Below are 17,036 nucleotides of genomic sequence, written 5' to 3' on the forward strand. Positions count from 1 at the left end.
TGTATAGTGCACACAAACCCTCAGGCATCAGGGCACTGTTGTCAACCATTTATATGCAGCCAGGTGGCGGTTGAATACGTACACAGTAGATACATACATACACAGTAGATGCAAATAGTTACGCACACCATTACTCTTACGCCCTGTCCCCTTTCCTCCATACTGTATGGGCGTGCCTTCCAAGGGACGGGAAACGGAACCTTTTTCACCTGAAAAAAACCTTCTTCCCCTTTAAATTTAGAGGTGTGCGGGGGCGCGGCCCAGGGAGCATGCGCTGCGCTGCCCTGCTCTCTGGCGCCACACCTCAGTCCCCTTTTCCGCGTCGATGGGAACGGACTGAATTCACCAGCGCTCCTGGGTTTGGCTTGAGCCATGTAATTCCACGCACGGATACTTCTTCTTTGTCTTTTTTTGTCTTATCTATCATTCAAGTATTCGATCCTCAGGCGTTGTCCTCCCCGGCGCATTTCAACTTCTACAGGGTCCAGCAGGTGTCCATCCTGCAACAGGCTCTTCCCAACTTCAGACCCTCACACCCTCCTCGTTCGTTACTTTGACTCAGACCACGGTTGGCAGTCATGTTCGGCGTGTGACTCGCTGTCCTCAAAGGCGCTGAAGAACAGACTAGCCAGGTGGAGGGAGCTCTTCCAGAGGTCGCCTCCAGAGGATCTCAAGAACTTTGTGAAGCATCAAACCAGGCCCAAGGTAGGGACGATAATTTCCAGCGCACCCCGCAAGGGAGACTCCTTCCCAGGGACTCTGCGCACAGAAGGGACCGGCCAGGTCCTTCTACCGGCACTTGCACCGAGGCTGCTACAGCTACCGGCCTTTGGGTCGAGGGATCCTCGGATCCTCCCGGGCGCAATGTTGAAGGACCGGAAGGTTCTTTTAATGGGTCTACACCCGAGTGGCTCCACCCTCTTACCGGCACCATGGGTTAGGGGCTACGCCCTAATACTGGCAATAAGTCTGAGGGGGCGCCTAAAAGCAGCTCTACCGACCCTCAGGTCGAGGGTGTCACACCTACCGGGCCGTGGCCCGAGGAGTAGGGTAGGCCTCGTGATCCACACGCAAGAGTCTTGGACAAGGCCGGACCCAGCGTGCCAAGCCCCACGTCACAGGCACGTGGCAGGCAGCTCAACAAAATGGCCGTCGTGCCAGAAAGTGGCACCCATCCAACGCCATTCCAGAAATTCAGCGAAGAACGAGTGTGAAGGTGGGACTGGCCTCAACCAGGTACGTGGCCTAAATTCTTCCCCTCATTTGCGCAGGGAAGCTTTCCTTTGCGTCCATTTGGAGAGGGTATGCAGCAGCTCCAGCAGCCCCCTGCTACCCTGTCGGCACTCCCTGTCACCTCTTTGGCCAGTGAGGAGGTGCTCTTCGAGAAGTTCCTTGGCCTCATGAGGTTGCCTCAGATGGGCGTTATCGTCTAAGACGCCATCGGGGAAGTCATCCCCGCCATGCTAGCGGCACCACAGACGCCTCAATTGGGCCCCAGGCCCTGGTGCAGCTACCTCCTCCGGCTCCACAGCCAACTCCAACCTCTGTCGCCTCCTCAGCCTCTGGCTGCGGTCCCTGTAACAGAGCCTCCGGCGCCATCTACTCCTCCTCCACAGGATCCTCCAGATCCACAGGATACGGACGAGGAGGAGGATCCGGACATGCCATCCTCAGCGAGGGCCTTCCACAAACGTCTTGCTGGCCTGGCAAAGTACCTCGGCCTCCCCCAACCCGAGGTCGAGCAACCGGTAGAGGGGGTTCTGGCTGCTCGTTCTGGGTCCTCACGCGACGCCCCTCTGCCAAAACGGGGATTCCACTGCAAACCGGTGTAGTCTCCCTGGCCCAGGAGGGTTGGCTCAAGCCCTACTCGGCCCAGCCGGTCAGTCGACGCCTGGACGCAAAGTACAGGCAGATGGAAGGGGATGCACTCTTGCTCTCGACCCACCCTCAGCCGCACTGCTCGGTGATCGCTGCGGCATCACTATACTCCAATCCTCAGTCGTCCTCAGCCTCCTCCTCTGCGGTGCTGCTAGGTAAGGAGGAGAAGATCTTTGAGGCATACGGCAAGAAAATCTACTCCAACACATCCTTGCACCTTCGTCAGGCCAACGCAGGCGCCATGCTGGCTGCCGCCAACCAAAGGTTATGGCGGGAAATGGCAGACTCCCTCCCGGAACTCCCCACCCAGTGCCAATCACGCTTTAAGGTGGGGCTAGCTGAAGCCAAGCTGGTGGCGCATGACCTCATGGAATCCACAGTGTCTCATATCGATACCTCAGGCCGTGCCATCTGTATTGCCACAGACATGAGAAGAACAACCTGGTTCCGGGCAACAAAAATCAACCTGGATGTCCAGGCGTGCATTCTAGATTTACCGTTCGAGGTGGGGGACCTCTTCCACTCCTCTACGGTCGAAGAGCTGGACAAAAAGAAAAACAGCTCACAAACGGCAAAGTCTCTATCCATTCTTACAAAGACCACGCCCAAATCGTACACCCAATCTCAGCAGCGCTCGGAAAAGGGTCGTACATATGGAGGGTTCCGCAGCTTCCAGGAATGCAGATCCAGGCAGCCGGACCACTCGCCGTCTCAGAACCGGCGCAAACAACAAAGGGGGGGGGGGGGGGAGTAAGGGCTTTTTCCAGTCCCCCTCCTCAGCGTCTGCCTCCGAGGAAAAGAAGGCATGACACGCCCCTTCGGGTCCACGTGTCTCCGGTGGGGGGCAGGCTTGCTCTCCATGCACATTTCTGGAGCCAGAATTTCGCGGACCCCTGTTGTATCCACGTGGTACTGCCTTTCTATTGCAGCCTCTCTATTGCAGCCTCTTCTCCCTCCTCTCCTCCCTCCTCCCCTGTGGCTTTTATTCCAGGATTTTCGACATTCAGAAGAAGAACCAGGCAGGCCTGAGAGTTGTGCTGGACCTTTCCACTCTCAACCTCTCCCTAACCCTGCAAAAATTCAAGATGGTTACGCCAGCTTTTATAGCGGAGACATTGAACAAGGGAGACTGGATGTGCTCCCTGGACCTGAAGGACGCGTACCTACACGTCCCGATTTGGCAGCCCCATCGTTCCTTCCTACGGTTCAAGATCATGGGCTACCATTTTCAATACAAAGTCCTTCCATTTGGCCTCAATTCGGCCCCCAGGGTCTTTACCAGACTCATGAACGCCGTGGCGGCCCTCCTCAGAGCGCAGTGCCTCCACATCTACCCAGCTCGTCGGGGCTTCATCTCCGGAAGCGGTTCGCCATTCTTCCCTTGACATTATGAACATTCTGCACGAGCTGGGCTTCTCGCTCAACCTACGCAGACTGACATTCCTGGGACTAATTTGGGACACATGCTCTGAGAAGGTCTTCCTGTTGGAGGACAAATTCTTGGCCATCAAGAAGGCCACCGCCCACTTCCTCAGCAGAGAGGTGACCTCGCCATGGTGGTACCAACATCTCCTGGGTCTACTGGCAGCGGTCCCATTAGCCATGCCGTACACCAGACTGAGGACGAGAAGGATTTAACTACACTTCGCGGTTTCATGGAATCCGGAGCGGGGCTCGCAATCCGAGATCAACGTTCCTCCATCTGTCCAACCTGACCTAACATGGTGGTCCATGGACTGCAACCTACGGACGGGCAAGCCCTTTCGGCCGCCCTCTCCGCAGGCCACCATCCCCCCAGACTCCTCGCTCGAGGGCTGGGGAGCCACCCTGGACGAGCTCTCGGTCCACCGCACCTGGACTCAACAGGAACAGGAATAGCACATCATTTGGTTGGAGCTGAACACCATTTGGCTAGTGCTCAGAGCATTCCTACCACTTCTCAGGGGAAAGGTTGTCCTCATCCAGACAGACAACTCGACCAGCATGTACTATGTCAACAAGCAGTGAGGCACCAGATCACCTCCTCTGTGCAGATTGGCGATCAGCATGTGGGAATGGGCCCTGGAAAACGACATTTACCTCTCGGCAGTCCACCTCCCGGGGAATTCAACCCGGAAGCGGACAGGCTCAGCAGGCTGGGAGCGGACAATTATGAGTGGCAGCTAAACAACCTCGTTATTGAGATCTTCAACAGGTCGGGTCATCCCCACCTGGATCTCTTTACCACCTGGCACAACAAGAGGTGTCCCCAGTTCGCATCCCGGCAAGGTCAGGGCCCCGGCTCTCGGGCAACGCATTTCACCTCCAGTGGACTGAAATGAAAGCCTAGGCCTTTCCGCCCACTCCTCTGATCCACAGGATAATTTGCAAGATCAAGGAGTCTCGCCGTCTCCTCCTCCATTCTGATATTTCCATGGTGGCCGGCCAGGCCATGGTTTTCGGGGGTTCCTCAGCCTATCAGAGGTGCCCCCGGTACACCTTCTGGCGTGCCTAGCACATCTTCTGGCACAGCAGGGGGCATAGTCATCCACCCTGTGCCAGGGAAATTAGCCCTCACAGCGTGGTACCTGAGCAGGTAACGCTTCGGCACCTTAGCCTCTCACAGGCCAATCTGGGGTGCCCCCGGTACACCTTCTGGCGGGGACACCACAGGCCAATCTGGAGATCATACAGGGCGCCAGGAGCAAAGCCACCAGGGCCCAGTACTAAAGCAAATGGAGCAGATTCTGCCACTGGGCAAACTCCAAAGGAATTGACACCTTGGTTTGCACTTTGGACGACGTGCTCTCCTTTTCGGCGCACCTCGCTCATTCAGGTGTACAGGTGGATACCTGTCGCACATACCTTGTAGCCATTGGGGCTTACAAGAACTCGTAGGAGGGCATTTTTTCCTCCTCCAACCCTATTGTCAAACATCTGACGGGTCCCGCTAGGATCTACCCGCCCGTCAAGAGACCACACCCGGTGTGGGCCCTCAACATAGTCCTGGGCGCACTGGCACACAAACCATTCGAGTCAATGGTATCCGTGGACATCAGGATGGTCACCATCAAGACAGCCTTACTAGTCAGCCTTACCTCGGCACGTAGTGTCTGCGAGATCCAGGCGCTGGTCACCTCTGAGCCATATAACACCTTTCACAAGGACAAGGTAGTCATGCGGATGCACCCGGCATTTCTGCCCAAAGTTCCGTCTGCTTTCCACCTTAACAAGGAAATAGTCCTTCCTACGTTTTTTCCCGATCCTAAGGATGAAGCACAAAGAGTGCTGCACTGCCTGGATGTCAGGCGTGCTCTGAAATTCTACTTGGACAGGACCAAGGGCTTCTGCAAGTCGGATGCCCGGATTGTCACTTTTGGAGGCTCAAGACCAGGCTATCAGGCCTCTAAGGCCTCCATATCCCACGGGATGGTCTCTGCCATCAAAGAAGTATACGAGGGCTAACACAAGCCACTTCCGGCCAACATGCATGCCCACGCAGTCAGGGCCAAGGCAACGGCCATCGCATTCCAGTGCCATGTTCCTTGGCAAGTCATAAGCAGGGCGGCCACTTGGGCCTCTCCCTCGGCTTTCTGCAAGCATTACTGTTTGGACGCCGGCTCTATATCTGATGCGGCTTTTGGACAGGCGGTTCTCAGGAACCTATTTGTTTAAGCAGGGTCTGCTCCCCATCCTGGGCCTACAATCAGTTGTAATCGCCCATACAGTATGGAGGAAATGGGACGGGACGTAAGAGTAATTATAAGTTACTCACCGTAGTGACTAACGTACTCTTAGTCCATACTCCCCTTTCCTCCATGCGTCCCACCAACCTCCCCGCTAATAATACTGGTGTCATTAGGCAATGTTAAATCTATTGTCGATGGGTCAATGGGGACTGAGGTGTGGCGACGGAGGGGGCGAGTCAGGGCAGCGCATGCTCCCTGGGCCGCGCCCTGCGCGCCTCTAAATTTAAAGGGGAAGAAGGTTTTTTTCTGGTGAAAAATGTTCTGTCTCCCGTCCCCTGGAAGAGATGCCCATACAGTATGGAGGAAAGGGGACTATGGACTAAGTGTATGTTAGTCACTACGGTGAGTAACTTGTAATTTATCTTACATCTGGTCAAAGTGCGAGCAGATTCTGTTTGATGTTTCATCACTAATACCTTTATTCTGTATTGGATTTACATCTTTTGTAGTAAGAAACCTGTTTTTTGGGGGTTGTTCCTTTAAACTTGTATCAGACCAAGTTGTAACATTAATGTAATCTCAAGACTTTACTTGAGTCAGCTGTGCTTGTTTTGCAAATTATTTTTTAAACAATTGTATTGTGTAGCTATCGCAAGATGACTGCTCTTACTTCACATGCTTTAAACACTGCTGACTTTCTCCCTGATTCGGGAGTAGGCACCCATAACTTCTTTTCTATACTGTTGAAAATAATTATGCATCGAGACTCCATGTTTAAGAAAAGGACAGAACCTGATGAGGCAAAGTACTCCTACTATTCTATGCACAAACACCCACTGCGTGTTTCGATCCTTTTTCCTTGGTTTCAAAATATGAACTTGCTTAATTTTGTGTGATTTCGGCCTTTAGAAATAGTTTTTTTCCTGCCCTGACCCAATTATGTGGGTTTTCAGTTCTCTTTTCGTTTCAAGATTGTTCAGGGTAGCTTTTTTTAAGGTCGTCTTTCTCGATAATTGCAGTCATAATGTATCTGTATTTGGAATGGAAGCTTAAAAAGATCCACATGTTGAGAAAGAATGTTCTATATTTACAATATGTGTGTGTTTTTTGTATGCAACGTGGTGAAGTGCTGTGAGGAACCTGAGGGCATACGCCCATCTACTCCCCTTGGGTCTTTCTCTCGGGTGGCCACAGAAGGGCCATCGCTTTTGCATCCCGACCCTGGTGGTGGAAAAGTGAGTGGGTGGAGGGCTCTTGGGGGTTTGGTGAGAGGATATCCACAGGCGAGACATGGTATCCCTCTTTCCCTTATGAAGACCCGCCCAACCCTCCCCCGGTCTTAATGGGCTTTTGCAACACCCTTCCCCTCTTCCCCCCCCCCCCCCACACACACACACACATTTTCCATCTTTCAACCCACTATGGTAATGGGACTAGGAAGAGGCAACTAAGAGTAGTGAATACTAGTAGTAAGTTCAGCACTGGTACTGAGACGAAGAAGAGGGCTATGGAGGAGTTAAGATGCCAAAGCCAGGCGTGTCCCTTTAACTATGGTCAGGCTATTGGATTAAATTACCACCACCTATGGTCACTTAGTAAACCCGACAGATATAAAAATGCAGGCTGTTCACAAGAAAGGGAGATGCAAGCATGCTGGAGCGTGTAGCTGGAAGCTGGCGAGCCAGAGAGAAAGGAGCACGAGACGCGAGTGTGGGAAGCCGTGTCGGGCAAGGACCAGAGACGCCGGGCCAAGGCAGGTCCAGAGAAGTTCTGGCATTCCTACGCACCCTCTTTCGGGCGCAAGTAGGAGCTGTGGGGCCCCGAGACACACTGGTCGTCGCAGCCCTCTGGGAGAGCGAGTGGCACTCTCCCCGACCACCACAAGAGAAGAGAGCAGACCATGGATGCTGGAAAGGCACCACGAGGAAAGGAACAAAGCCGACTAGAGCTGCCACCTGAAGTCGATGAGTGCAGACGGGAAAAAAATCATACCCAGGAGATTCGAAAATCTGAAATAAGCCTTTCTTGAAATTTGAACGACGGTCATAAGAACATTTGAATACTGAAGCAGGTACTCATAACGTTGACATTAATTGAAGGTGGTTTCAAAGGTGGAACAGATGAGTTTTGAATACCGAGCAAACTGAAAGCATTATTGAATACTGTGCAGAATTTAATTAACATTTCTCTTTTTTATTTATTTTGACATTTGTAAAGCGTGCCTAACCCTGAGGCATCTAGGCGCTGATATTCTTAGTTTAGTTTGTTTATTTATATAGCGCAACCAAACCCTGGGGTAACTGGGCGCATTATCCTTGAGAACAACATGGGTTACAGATAGTTGCACATGTGAAGAGGCAGTCAATTATGATACATATGTGAAACGATACATAGAGGGGAGTACAATAAATAGCATGAGGGACCAGGTTACATAGTAGTCCATAATAACAGCGAGGTAGGACAGTTCTATAAGAGACCGGGTTACAAGTTGGTCTTTTACAGTTGCTGGAAAGCAATGGTTTAGCCGTATGTAAGAAAGAGCTAAGATCAGGTAGCAATCTATTGTTGATTAGTGAGCAGCTCCTTCACTTTAGCTCTGAAGGACCAGAACGAGATGTCGGCTCTAATTACCATGGGGAGTGTGTTCCAGCATTTAGCTGCTAACACAGGGAAGCTTGATCCTCCTGCCGTTTTCAGGTTGAACTTCGGGATGTTAAGTTGGTGCAGATATGGGGATCTAGTAGGTCTAGATGAGTTTTGTCTCATACATTTGTCTGATAAGTAACTTGGGGCAGTCGGGGAGAGGCATTTGTGTGTGATGACGAGTGAACGTAGTTTGATTCTCTCGCAGATAGGGAGCCAATGAATCTCCTTTCTGATGGTGGAGTTGTGGGCCTTGCGGGGGAGGTCGAGGGTGCACCTGATGGTGGTGTTTTGGAGAATCTGTAGTCTATTCAGATTGAGGTTGGTGGATCCAAGGAAGAGTGTGTTGCAATAGTCCAATTTGGACAATATCTGTGCCCTGGCCATTGTAAAGCAGCTATTGGTAGATGGGAACGGTCTACAGGCATTAATACGTTTATTAATATAGGCTGTGGAGGAGATAGTTGCATTAATTTGTTGTTTGAGCGAAAGTGTGGAGTCGAGGTACTTTTGAGACTTTTATAATGTTACCATCAATGGTGAAGGCCTGGTATCTAGGTTTGAGTATGTTGAAACAGGCCTGGGAACCGACGATGAGACGTTCCGTCTTGTCATCGTTTAAGCAGAGGTTGTGGGAAGTCATCCATGCTTGGATTTCGAGGTAGATTTCATTTAGTTTTGCAACATCTTCCTCATAGCTTCCTGTAAGCATGATGAGGACCTGTGTGTCGTCAGCATAGTGTGTGTATGTGACGCCCAAGTCATCAAGGCGGTCGAATAGGAGCTTGGTGAAGATGTTGCAAAGTGTAGGAAAAATACATGATCCTTGAGGGACTCCACATTGGATAGGGACACGGCCCGCCGCTGCAGAGGGGGCGAAGACCCTGGTCGTTCAGTCAAACAAGAAAGACTGAATCCAATTGGTGGCATTTTGGGAGAATGCGGCAACCGAGGAGAGGTGTTTGGTTAGTATTTGGTGGTCGACTAGGTCGAAGGCAGCAGACGGATCCATTAAGAGCAAGATGGCCAGATTGCCCTTATCTTTGGCTTCATCCATTTGCATTTTTAGGTCCAGCAGGTCTGTTTCAGTCCCATGCCTGTGTCTGAAGCCGGATTGTCGCAGGCCTAGAAGGTTGTCTTCTTCCAAATGTCGCTGTATTTGGAGGTAAGCTACTCTGTCCAGTATTTTCAGGAGAAAGCAGACAGTCGTGATGGGCCTGTAGTTAGTCGGTATATTGGGGTCTAAGTTAGGTTTTTTGAGAAGAGGTAGAACCCATGCCTCTTTGAGGGTGTTTTGGGACAGATGAGTTCTTGAAGGATGAGTTGATCAAAGCAGTGATGAAGGGAGCTAGGTCTTTGGCCCCGTCCTGGATGACTGAGGCTGGACACAAATCGCCTTGACAGTTAGATGGTTTAAGACTAGCAATTATGTTAACTACTTCATCCTCTGTGACTGGAGAGAAGTGGAAGAGGGGGCAGTTGGGATGGGGTGAACTTTGTGTGTTGCTAGGATAGTCTTTGGAGGTGTGATTAGCTTTTTTAGATTCTATCTTGGCTTGCAGGAGAGCTATTTTATTTGAGAGAGCTCGTTGGATGTTGTTACACCATACTTTATCTTTGATGCACTCGTCAGTAGGGGCCATTGGTGACTCCAAGTCTCTTAGAATAGAAAATAGCTCTTTCGTGCCTGATTTTTGCATTGTGGATTCTTGTGTTAAATATCTTTTTTTGCACTTTTTTTTACCTTCTTAAAAGGTTACATTTTGCAAGAATATACTTAATGGTTACAAGTTGTAGGAATCTAGGTTACTGGTTTATATAAAGATGGCATGTTATAGTTACATACATATGACATGTATTTGGATTTGCATACAGTTCATAAATTACATTCAACAAGGACATTAGATGTGTCGGCATAGGAGGTCAAGTCAGGTTGTTGACCTGCTATCTGGAGCAGAGAGATTTGCATACAATTCATAGATTACATTATCAAAGTAGGGATGTGTGGACTGTCAGAGTTAGGTAGAGCTAAATGTTATTCTGGTGTGAAAAGTCGAGTTTTCAGGCATTTGTGGAAAGTCCTGAATGAAGCCTCGAACCTGAGTGAGGGTGGTAAGGCGTTCCAGTGTTTTGCTGCAAGTACTGGAAAACTTTTGCTTCCTGCATTCTGAAGTTTGAACTTAGGAATGGAGAGGAGGTGTGTGTAGGCGATGCGTGTTGGTCTGTTGGATTTGTTCAGTGCACATTTATTGGATAGGTATTTGGGAGCTGAATGAGAGATGCATTTGTGGGTCAGGGAGAGGGTCTTCAATAGGATCCGGTCATGTACCGGCAGCCAGTGGGCAGCGCGTCTTGCTTCACTGATGTGGTTCTTTTTGGGAATGTTCAAGGCTGCTCTTAATGCATTGTTCTGGATCAGTTGAAGTTTTTATATATTGCTTTTGTTAGTCCCCATATAGAGAGCATTGCAATATTCCAGCCTGGATAGGATCAGAGCTCTGGCTATTGTTGTGCAGCTGGCTGTGGACAGGAATGGTCTGCACACGATAATGATCTCGGATACATAGGCAGCTGCTGAGGATTCCATGTCATTTCATCGCGGGATGTTTGTTAACAGGGTTTTTTTACTGCGATTCTTTTTACGAAAAAACCCATCATATTCGTTTTAAATAATTTTTGTGGGGTTCCCCCACAACCCCCTCATTTTCTTTAATTTGTATTTATTCCCAAACACCTACCCCCCATATATATAATTTACTAACCCCCCTAAAAAATTAGATGTGCTTTTTTCGGAAATAAATTCACAGTAAAAAACCTCGTGACAAAACATCCCGCGATGAAAGGACGTCGTACCCTGCTGAGGCAGTAGCATTAACTTGCCTCTTTAGTGTGAGGGCTGAGTCGAGATAGATGGCCAAGGTTTTTACTTCCTTAGATATGTTGATGGTATTACCGTCAATTGTGAAGGAACCGTAGGTATCGAGTTGATTTATGTGGTGCTCAGGGCTAATAAGGAGAAGCTCTGGCTTTTCATCATTGAGACAGAGGCCGTGTGAGCCATCCAGGCCTGGATAATTTGGTAGATTTGGTTGAGGGATTTGGAATCGAGGTCATGGGAGCCTGTAAGGGCTATGAGGATTTGGGTGTCATCCACATAGTTGGTATAGGTGACAACCAAATCATCAAGGCAGTCGAACAAAGGCTTGGTGAATATGTTGTAAAGCGTGGGCGAGACGCATGGGCCTTGCGGCATTCCGCAAGAGACTGGGGCAGATGGGACTGAGGCGGATGGTGAGAAGACCCTCATGGTCTTATTGGATAGGAACGATTGTATCCAAAGTATAGCATCAGGAGCGAAGTGGGTGGCCGTTGCAAGGTGATTGCATAGTGTATTGTGGTCAACAAGGGCAAAGGCCGCTGATATGTCCAGTAGCAGCAGGAGGACAAGTTTTCTGTTATCTTTGAAATCGTCCATTTGAATTTTGAGATCAAGTAAGGCAGTCTCAGGGCCATGTCCTGGTCGGAAACCAGATTGGCAGAGGCCTAGAAGGTCAGAGGTTTCTAAGTGTTTTTGGATTTGCCTTTAGGCTGCACGATGCAGAATCTTAAGGAGAAAAGGGGCCATTGTTCTTGGTCTGTAGTTGGTGGGCATGCTGGGGCCAAGTGTGGGTTTTCTTAAGTAAGGGGAGAACCCAGGAGTCTGAGTTTGGTGGGGACCGTGTTTGTTTGGTAGGAGGCGTTTATGAATGTAGTAATGAACGGTGCAAGTTCAGTGGCACAATCTTTGAGCGAGGTGGGCAAGTATCGCCTTGACATTCGGACGGTTTGAGACTTGTGATATTCAGAGCTTCAGTAGTTGAGGTGTGGGCAAAGTTGAAGAGTTTGTTTGCATTCTGAGCTGGTGGTATGGGGATTTGTACTTGCTGATTAAGAGTTAGATTCAGTTTTTTTATTTCAATTTTAGTTTTGAGTGAGGCTCTTTTGCCTGGGACGGCTTGTTGAATGTCTGTGCACCATGCAGCGTCTTTCAGGCATGCATCTTGTGGAGGCACTGGTGACTCAAGTTCACAAAGAATGGTGAAGAGTCCTTTCGTGCCAGAGTTGGGTTTGGAGAGCCAGTCATTATATGTGGAGCTTTTGGTTTGGATGATGGCCTTTTTGTAGACCTTAGAGGAGTTGGTGATTTTGTTTTGGTCCGTGGGGGCTTGTTTGTAGTTAGCTTCTGCTGCTCTCTTGGTATTGCGTAAGGTTTTGAGGTCGGGGGTATACCAGGTGTTGAGGTGGGCCAGTGGTTTGGCTTTGCGCATGCTTAGTGGTGCTACCTTGTCGATGGTCGCTAGGAGGTTATAATTGTACAGTTCAACCAATGTCGTTGGATTATTGCTGGTGTTGCTCTGAGGATACATGATGGGCTGCAGGAGAGAAAGGATGTTCTCAGATGTCATATTACGAGAGTTTCTGGATGGTGCAGCTGGGACTTGAGAGGGTGGTGTAGACAGGGTCTTGATTGGTATGTTGAATGCGATAATGTGATCGGACCATGGGCAAGGGGTATTGGCTTGGATCCCAACTTGGCAGTCATGGTCAGCTAACCAATCTAGAATATGACCTTTGCGTGTGGTTTGTGATGCAGTGGGTGAAGCCAAGAGCTTGAATGGTGTTGGCGATAGTAGATGTGTTGCTGTCATTTGAATCATGGAGACCCAGGTTGAGGTCGCCCAACAGAATAATTTGTGACGTAGGCTTGGTGTTTTCTGAGAGGAGAAGAGCTACATCTTCTTCGAATGTCCGCATTGCTCCAAGTGGCCTGTAAATGAGATGTATAGTCACTGTGCTGGAATGTATGAGGTATAGTTTGATGGATAGGAGTTTGCCTGAATTAAATGCTACATTGGGAATTTCTCCAATGAGGAGGTGGCTTTTGGCGATGATTGCCACGCCTCCACCTTTTGCCCCCTGTCTGTCTGATCTATAGATTGTGTAATTGTCGAGGATAGCCAGGGAGAGTGCAGGACCCGCTGCTGCATGGAGCCAGGTTTCTGTTATGGCTAGGAGGTCTAGGTTGTTGGACATGATGAGGTCAGCGATGTCAAGCCATGCGCTGGGAGCAATCTAGCGTTGATGAGAGTTCCTTTGAGTGTTAGATCTTCTGGGTTAGTAATAGCACATGGTGTAGGCAGATAGGTTAGGTTAACTGGCGTTGGGATGGCTGCTGTCGTGTGGTAATGGCCGTAGTGCAGTTGGTGTTGGTACTGGTGGCGAGAAGCGTTGGGTCATGCAAATGCAGACCCTGATGACTAGAACATAGAGCTCTCAGACGTGTCTGGCAGCATTACACTGTAGGCGTATGCATGAGATGCACGGGCACGTATTGACAATTGTTCGCAATGGAAAGGTAGCAATCCTAAAAGCAAATGGCTAAGGTGGGCTCATACATGGGATACACAGGCATGTGTTGACAATTGGTCACAAATGATTGGCGATGATGTGCAATAATCCTCCAAGCAATAGGCCATGGTGATGTTAGTGACACAGATATACAGTCAGCCTCTATACTAGCTCCAAGCTAATGTTGCTAACAGCATGTTTGGTAGGCACTATAGGTATAATAGCCTAGCAAATACACACAAATCAAAAATATCTCAGCTAACATAGTGTAGCTAGTATCCCTTAATAAATTCTGGGGATATTGTCTAGGCAAAGTTGTTGTATCAAGGTCCCATGCTATGCAAACAGTAATGCAAATGTAAGGCTCATGTTGAAAGTAATAGTATTGCAGGAGGTGGGCTTGGTTTTCCAGGCTACTTGCACAGTAGGGCACAATGCATGCAATACTGATAAAATCCCTAAGCAAATTGAATCGTGCAGCGGCAATAAGTAGCAGGAAACCTACTTCACATGTGAATTAATTCTGGCAAGCATTTGGGTGATAAGTTAGGAATCAAAGGCACAATACTCTAGTAAGGTATGCAATTGGTAAGCTGGCAGATTATTTTACTCAGACGCACAAGTAAAGCTAGAATAGGTCCTGTTGTCAGGTGAAAAGGAAGTGATCAGCTAACTCGTATAAAAGACAAGATATAGTGTTAAGAGTTAGCCGCACGTTGCACTCACTTCGTCTTCCTGGGATAGGCTGGTGTGTATTCGAATGTTTCTGGAAAGTGAAGATTTGTCTGCCAAGGTTGAATGATTCATATTGGCCTATTGGTGCCATAGGGTTAACACGGCCGGCTTCCTTAACGGGGAAGGGGGGAGAAGGATAGTGGCGCCACTTTAGCCCTGCCGGCACGGACAGGGGCCTTCAAATCAGGGCCTACCAAGCAAGGGCCGGCTTCCGGGGGTCTGCAATTGGCTCAAATAGTGCTCTGGGGCCCATTGCTATGCATATGGTAGTAAACAGTAAGGCTATGGCTGGGCGACGCCAGCCATCTTGAGATTTTTCGAATTGCAGTGTTTTCGTGGTTCTTTTTTCACGTAGCACGGTGTGCTACTCCACGTGAATTAGGCAGCAGGAAAAGGTGCATTCAAACTGAGTGCTGCTGAATTCTGCATTAAAGACTTGCATCCAGGCAAAGATTCTATCAGCTGGTGGAACGTGGCTGGGATTATGTCTGGCCTTCTGGCTTAGGTTGCTGGTTGCAACTGCTCCTGTTCTGGAGCGGGTGGTGCGCTCCTGCCCTCACCGTAAAAATGGTGCAACTGAATGCACAGACGGCGGCCTGTCATGAAAGTATGATTGAATAAGCATTTCTGAATGCTGCACAGAGACAAAGCAATTTAGCATGTTTTGAGTGGAATAAAAGCAATGATGTGCAGGTGGCAAATACCACAGAGTGAATTGATTCAAATACAGGTGTTGGCAAAGCAAGTAAAATCCCAAGAACAGTTTGAGAAGAGAAACAAGTATTGACACAAGCCAAGTGTTTAAGGAACTACAGGGAAACCTGTATTGGGAAGAGCCAGAGAAGTATCGAAAGTGTAACCAAGTGAATGGTGACCAAGCTGGCCACGATAAAGTGTTGGAAGAAAATAAGCCTGATACAAGAAATACTCTTCACTGTCAAGGGAAAGCAGTTGATAAAACAGATGGAAAAGGGATAGTGGTTCCGTGACCTACAAAGGTTGGACCATGTGGTCTGTCAACTGCGCCTAGACTAAGGGAACCCCTGCATGGGAGCACTATTAAAGAACAGCCAAGAAAGGGCTATTGGTTGCGTGACCTGTAGTGCGTGGACTGTGTGGTCTGACAACGGCGCATAGAGTGCCCTGCATGAAAAGCAAATGAAAGGAGAAGTCAAGAGTGTTAATATCAAAAGGAGCAAGTCAATAAAAATATACATGGAACGACTGGTGGTTTAACAGACGTGCGTTGGTGAACCAGAGAAATGATTCATAAGAGGGTAGAGGATCCCAATCCTTTGAGAACTGTTTTGTTTTGAACTTTGCATTTTGAACTTTGGGAAGCAAACCCTGAGACTTTGTGGAACTGTCCTGAACTTGGGCAAGTGAACCCCAAGAGTTTTGTGGCTCTGCTTTAAACCTGGAAAGGGGTGCTGAAAAGTAAGCGAGTAGCTGAAAGAAGCTCAGAACTTTATTTGGAACACTATTTCTTTGTATCGCCGCCATCGCTACATATTTTTTCGCTTTAGTTGTGAAGGCAAGTATAGGTTTTGGACACAGACCTTTAAGTTGAACTTTCTGACTCAGACTTTCCTTAGTTCCTTTAGGTAGGGAAGTCGAACCTTAGCATTGGGCAAATTAGGCTTTCAACCATCCTGATATTTTAAGTTAATAAAACCTTTCTGTTTGAATTTTGAATCTGTTGTCTGTGTCTTGCTTCATGATGCCTTTACACAGTGCCCAGGGTGTGACTTTGTTTTGCCACACACACACACACTCCGATGAGTATGCTCTTTTCATAGGCCCGCAATAAAAAATTTGCCATGTTTGTTCTCCAATTATTCACATGGACAGGAGCAGTAAGGAACAATATAGCAGGTTTGGCTGCATCACACACACTTGATATTTTCAGGTATCTGGTCAATCCATCGAATACTAATGCATCTAACACCATACTATTGAATTATAAGCAACGAAATGCCATTCCATCGAATGTCCATTTCGTTGAATATAATTCGATGGATCCACCGAAATTAGTAATATAAAACTGTGGGTTAGGTTAGGGTTGGGGCTAGGGTTAGATTAGGATTATGGTTTGGGTTAGGGTTAGGGTTAGGGTTGGGACTAGGGTTAGATTAAGGGTTAGATTAAGGGTTAGATTAAGGGTTAGATTAAGGTTTATAGTTAGGGTTATAGTTAGGGTTTGGGTTTGGGTTTGAGGTTAGGGTTGAGGCTAGGGTTAGATTAAGTTTTACATTAGGGTTAGTATTAGATTGGGGTTTGGTTAGGGTAAGGGGGTGGGCGTGGGGTTTGGGTGGGGGGGCTGACCATGCAAATGTTACGCAGAGCTGACCAGTGCTGGAATTTCAGCACTGGACAGCTCCATGTAACGTTTTAACGTTACAAAAAAATGCTATCTTTTACACGTAAAAGTGCATTTCCATTGAAACCAGTCCATTTATATTTTCGATGTACTGGTTTCGATGGAAAGGCACTTTTACTTGTAAAAGATGGCCTGTCGATGCTTTTATAGTCGATGCATCTTTTTCGATGCATTGACTATAAACCATACTATCATGTTTTAGGTGCAGTGTTTAGAGTGAAACATTGGAAAAGCAACACATTGGGATCATTGTGTGTTCATCAAAGCTTAACTGGTCAAATCCCACTGGTCCCCTCGGGGCCCCTACCCCACCCAGTATTGCCTGACCTCAACCCACCACAACT

The 17,036-nt window shown here is 48.5% G+C and overlaps 1 protein-coding gene across 1 annotated transcript in view; it reads left to right on the forward strand.

The window, feature by feature from the left end:
* The window catches only part of PDXDC1 (pyridoxal dependent decarboxylase domain containing 1), a 1,210,974-nt gene that overhangs the window by 526,297 nt on the left and 667,641 nt on the right, over positions 1-17,036 (forward strand). The window lies entirely within an intron of this gene.

Source organism: Ambystoma mexicanum, chromosome 2q (genome assembly GCF_040938575.1).
Source record: "Ambystoma mexicanum isolate Mex_15411 chromosome 2q, UKY_AmexF1_1, whole genome shotgun sequence".
NCBI lineage: Eukaryota > Metazoa > Chordata > Amphibia > Caudata > Ambystomatidae > Ambystoma > Ambystoma mexicanum.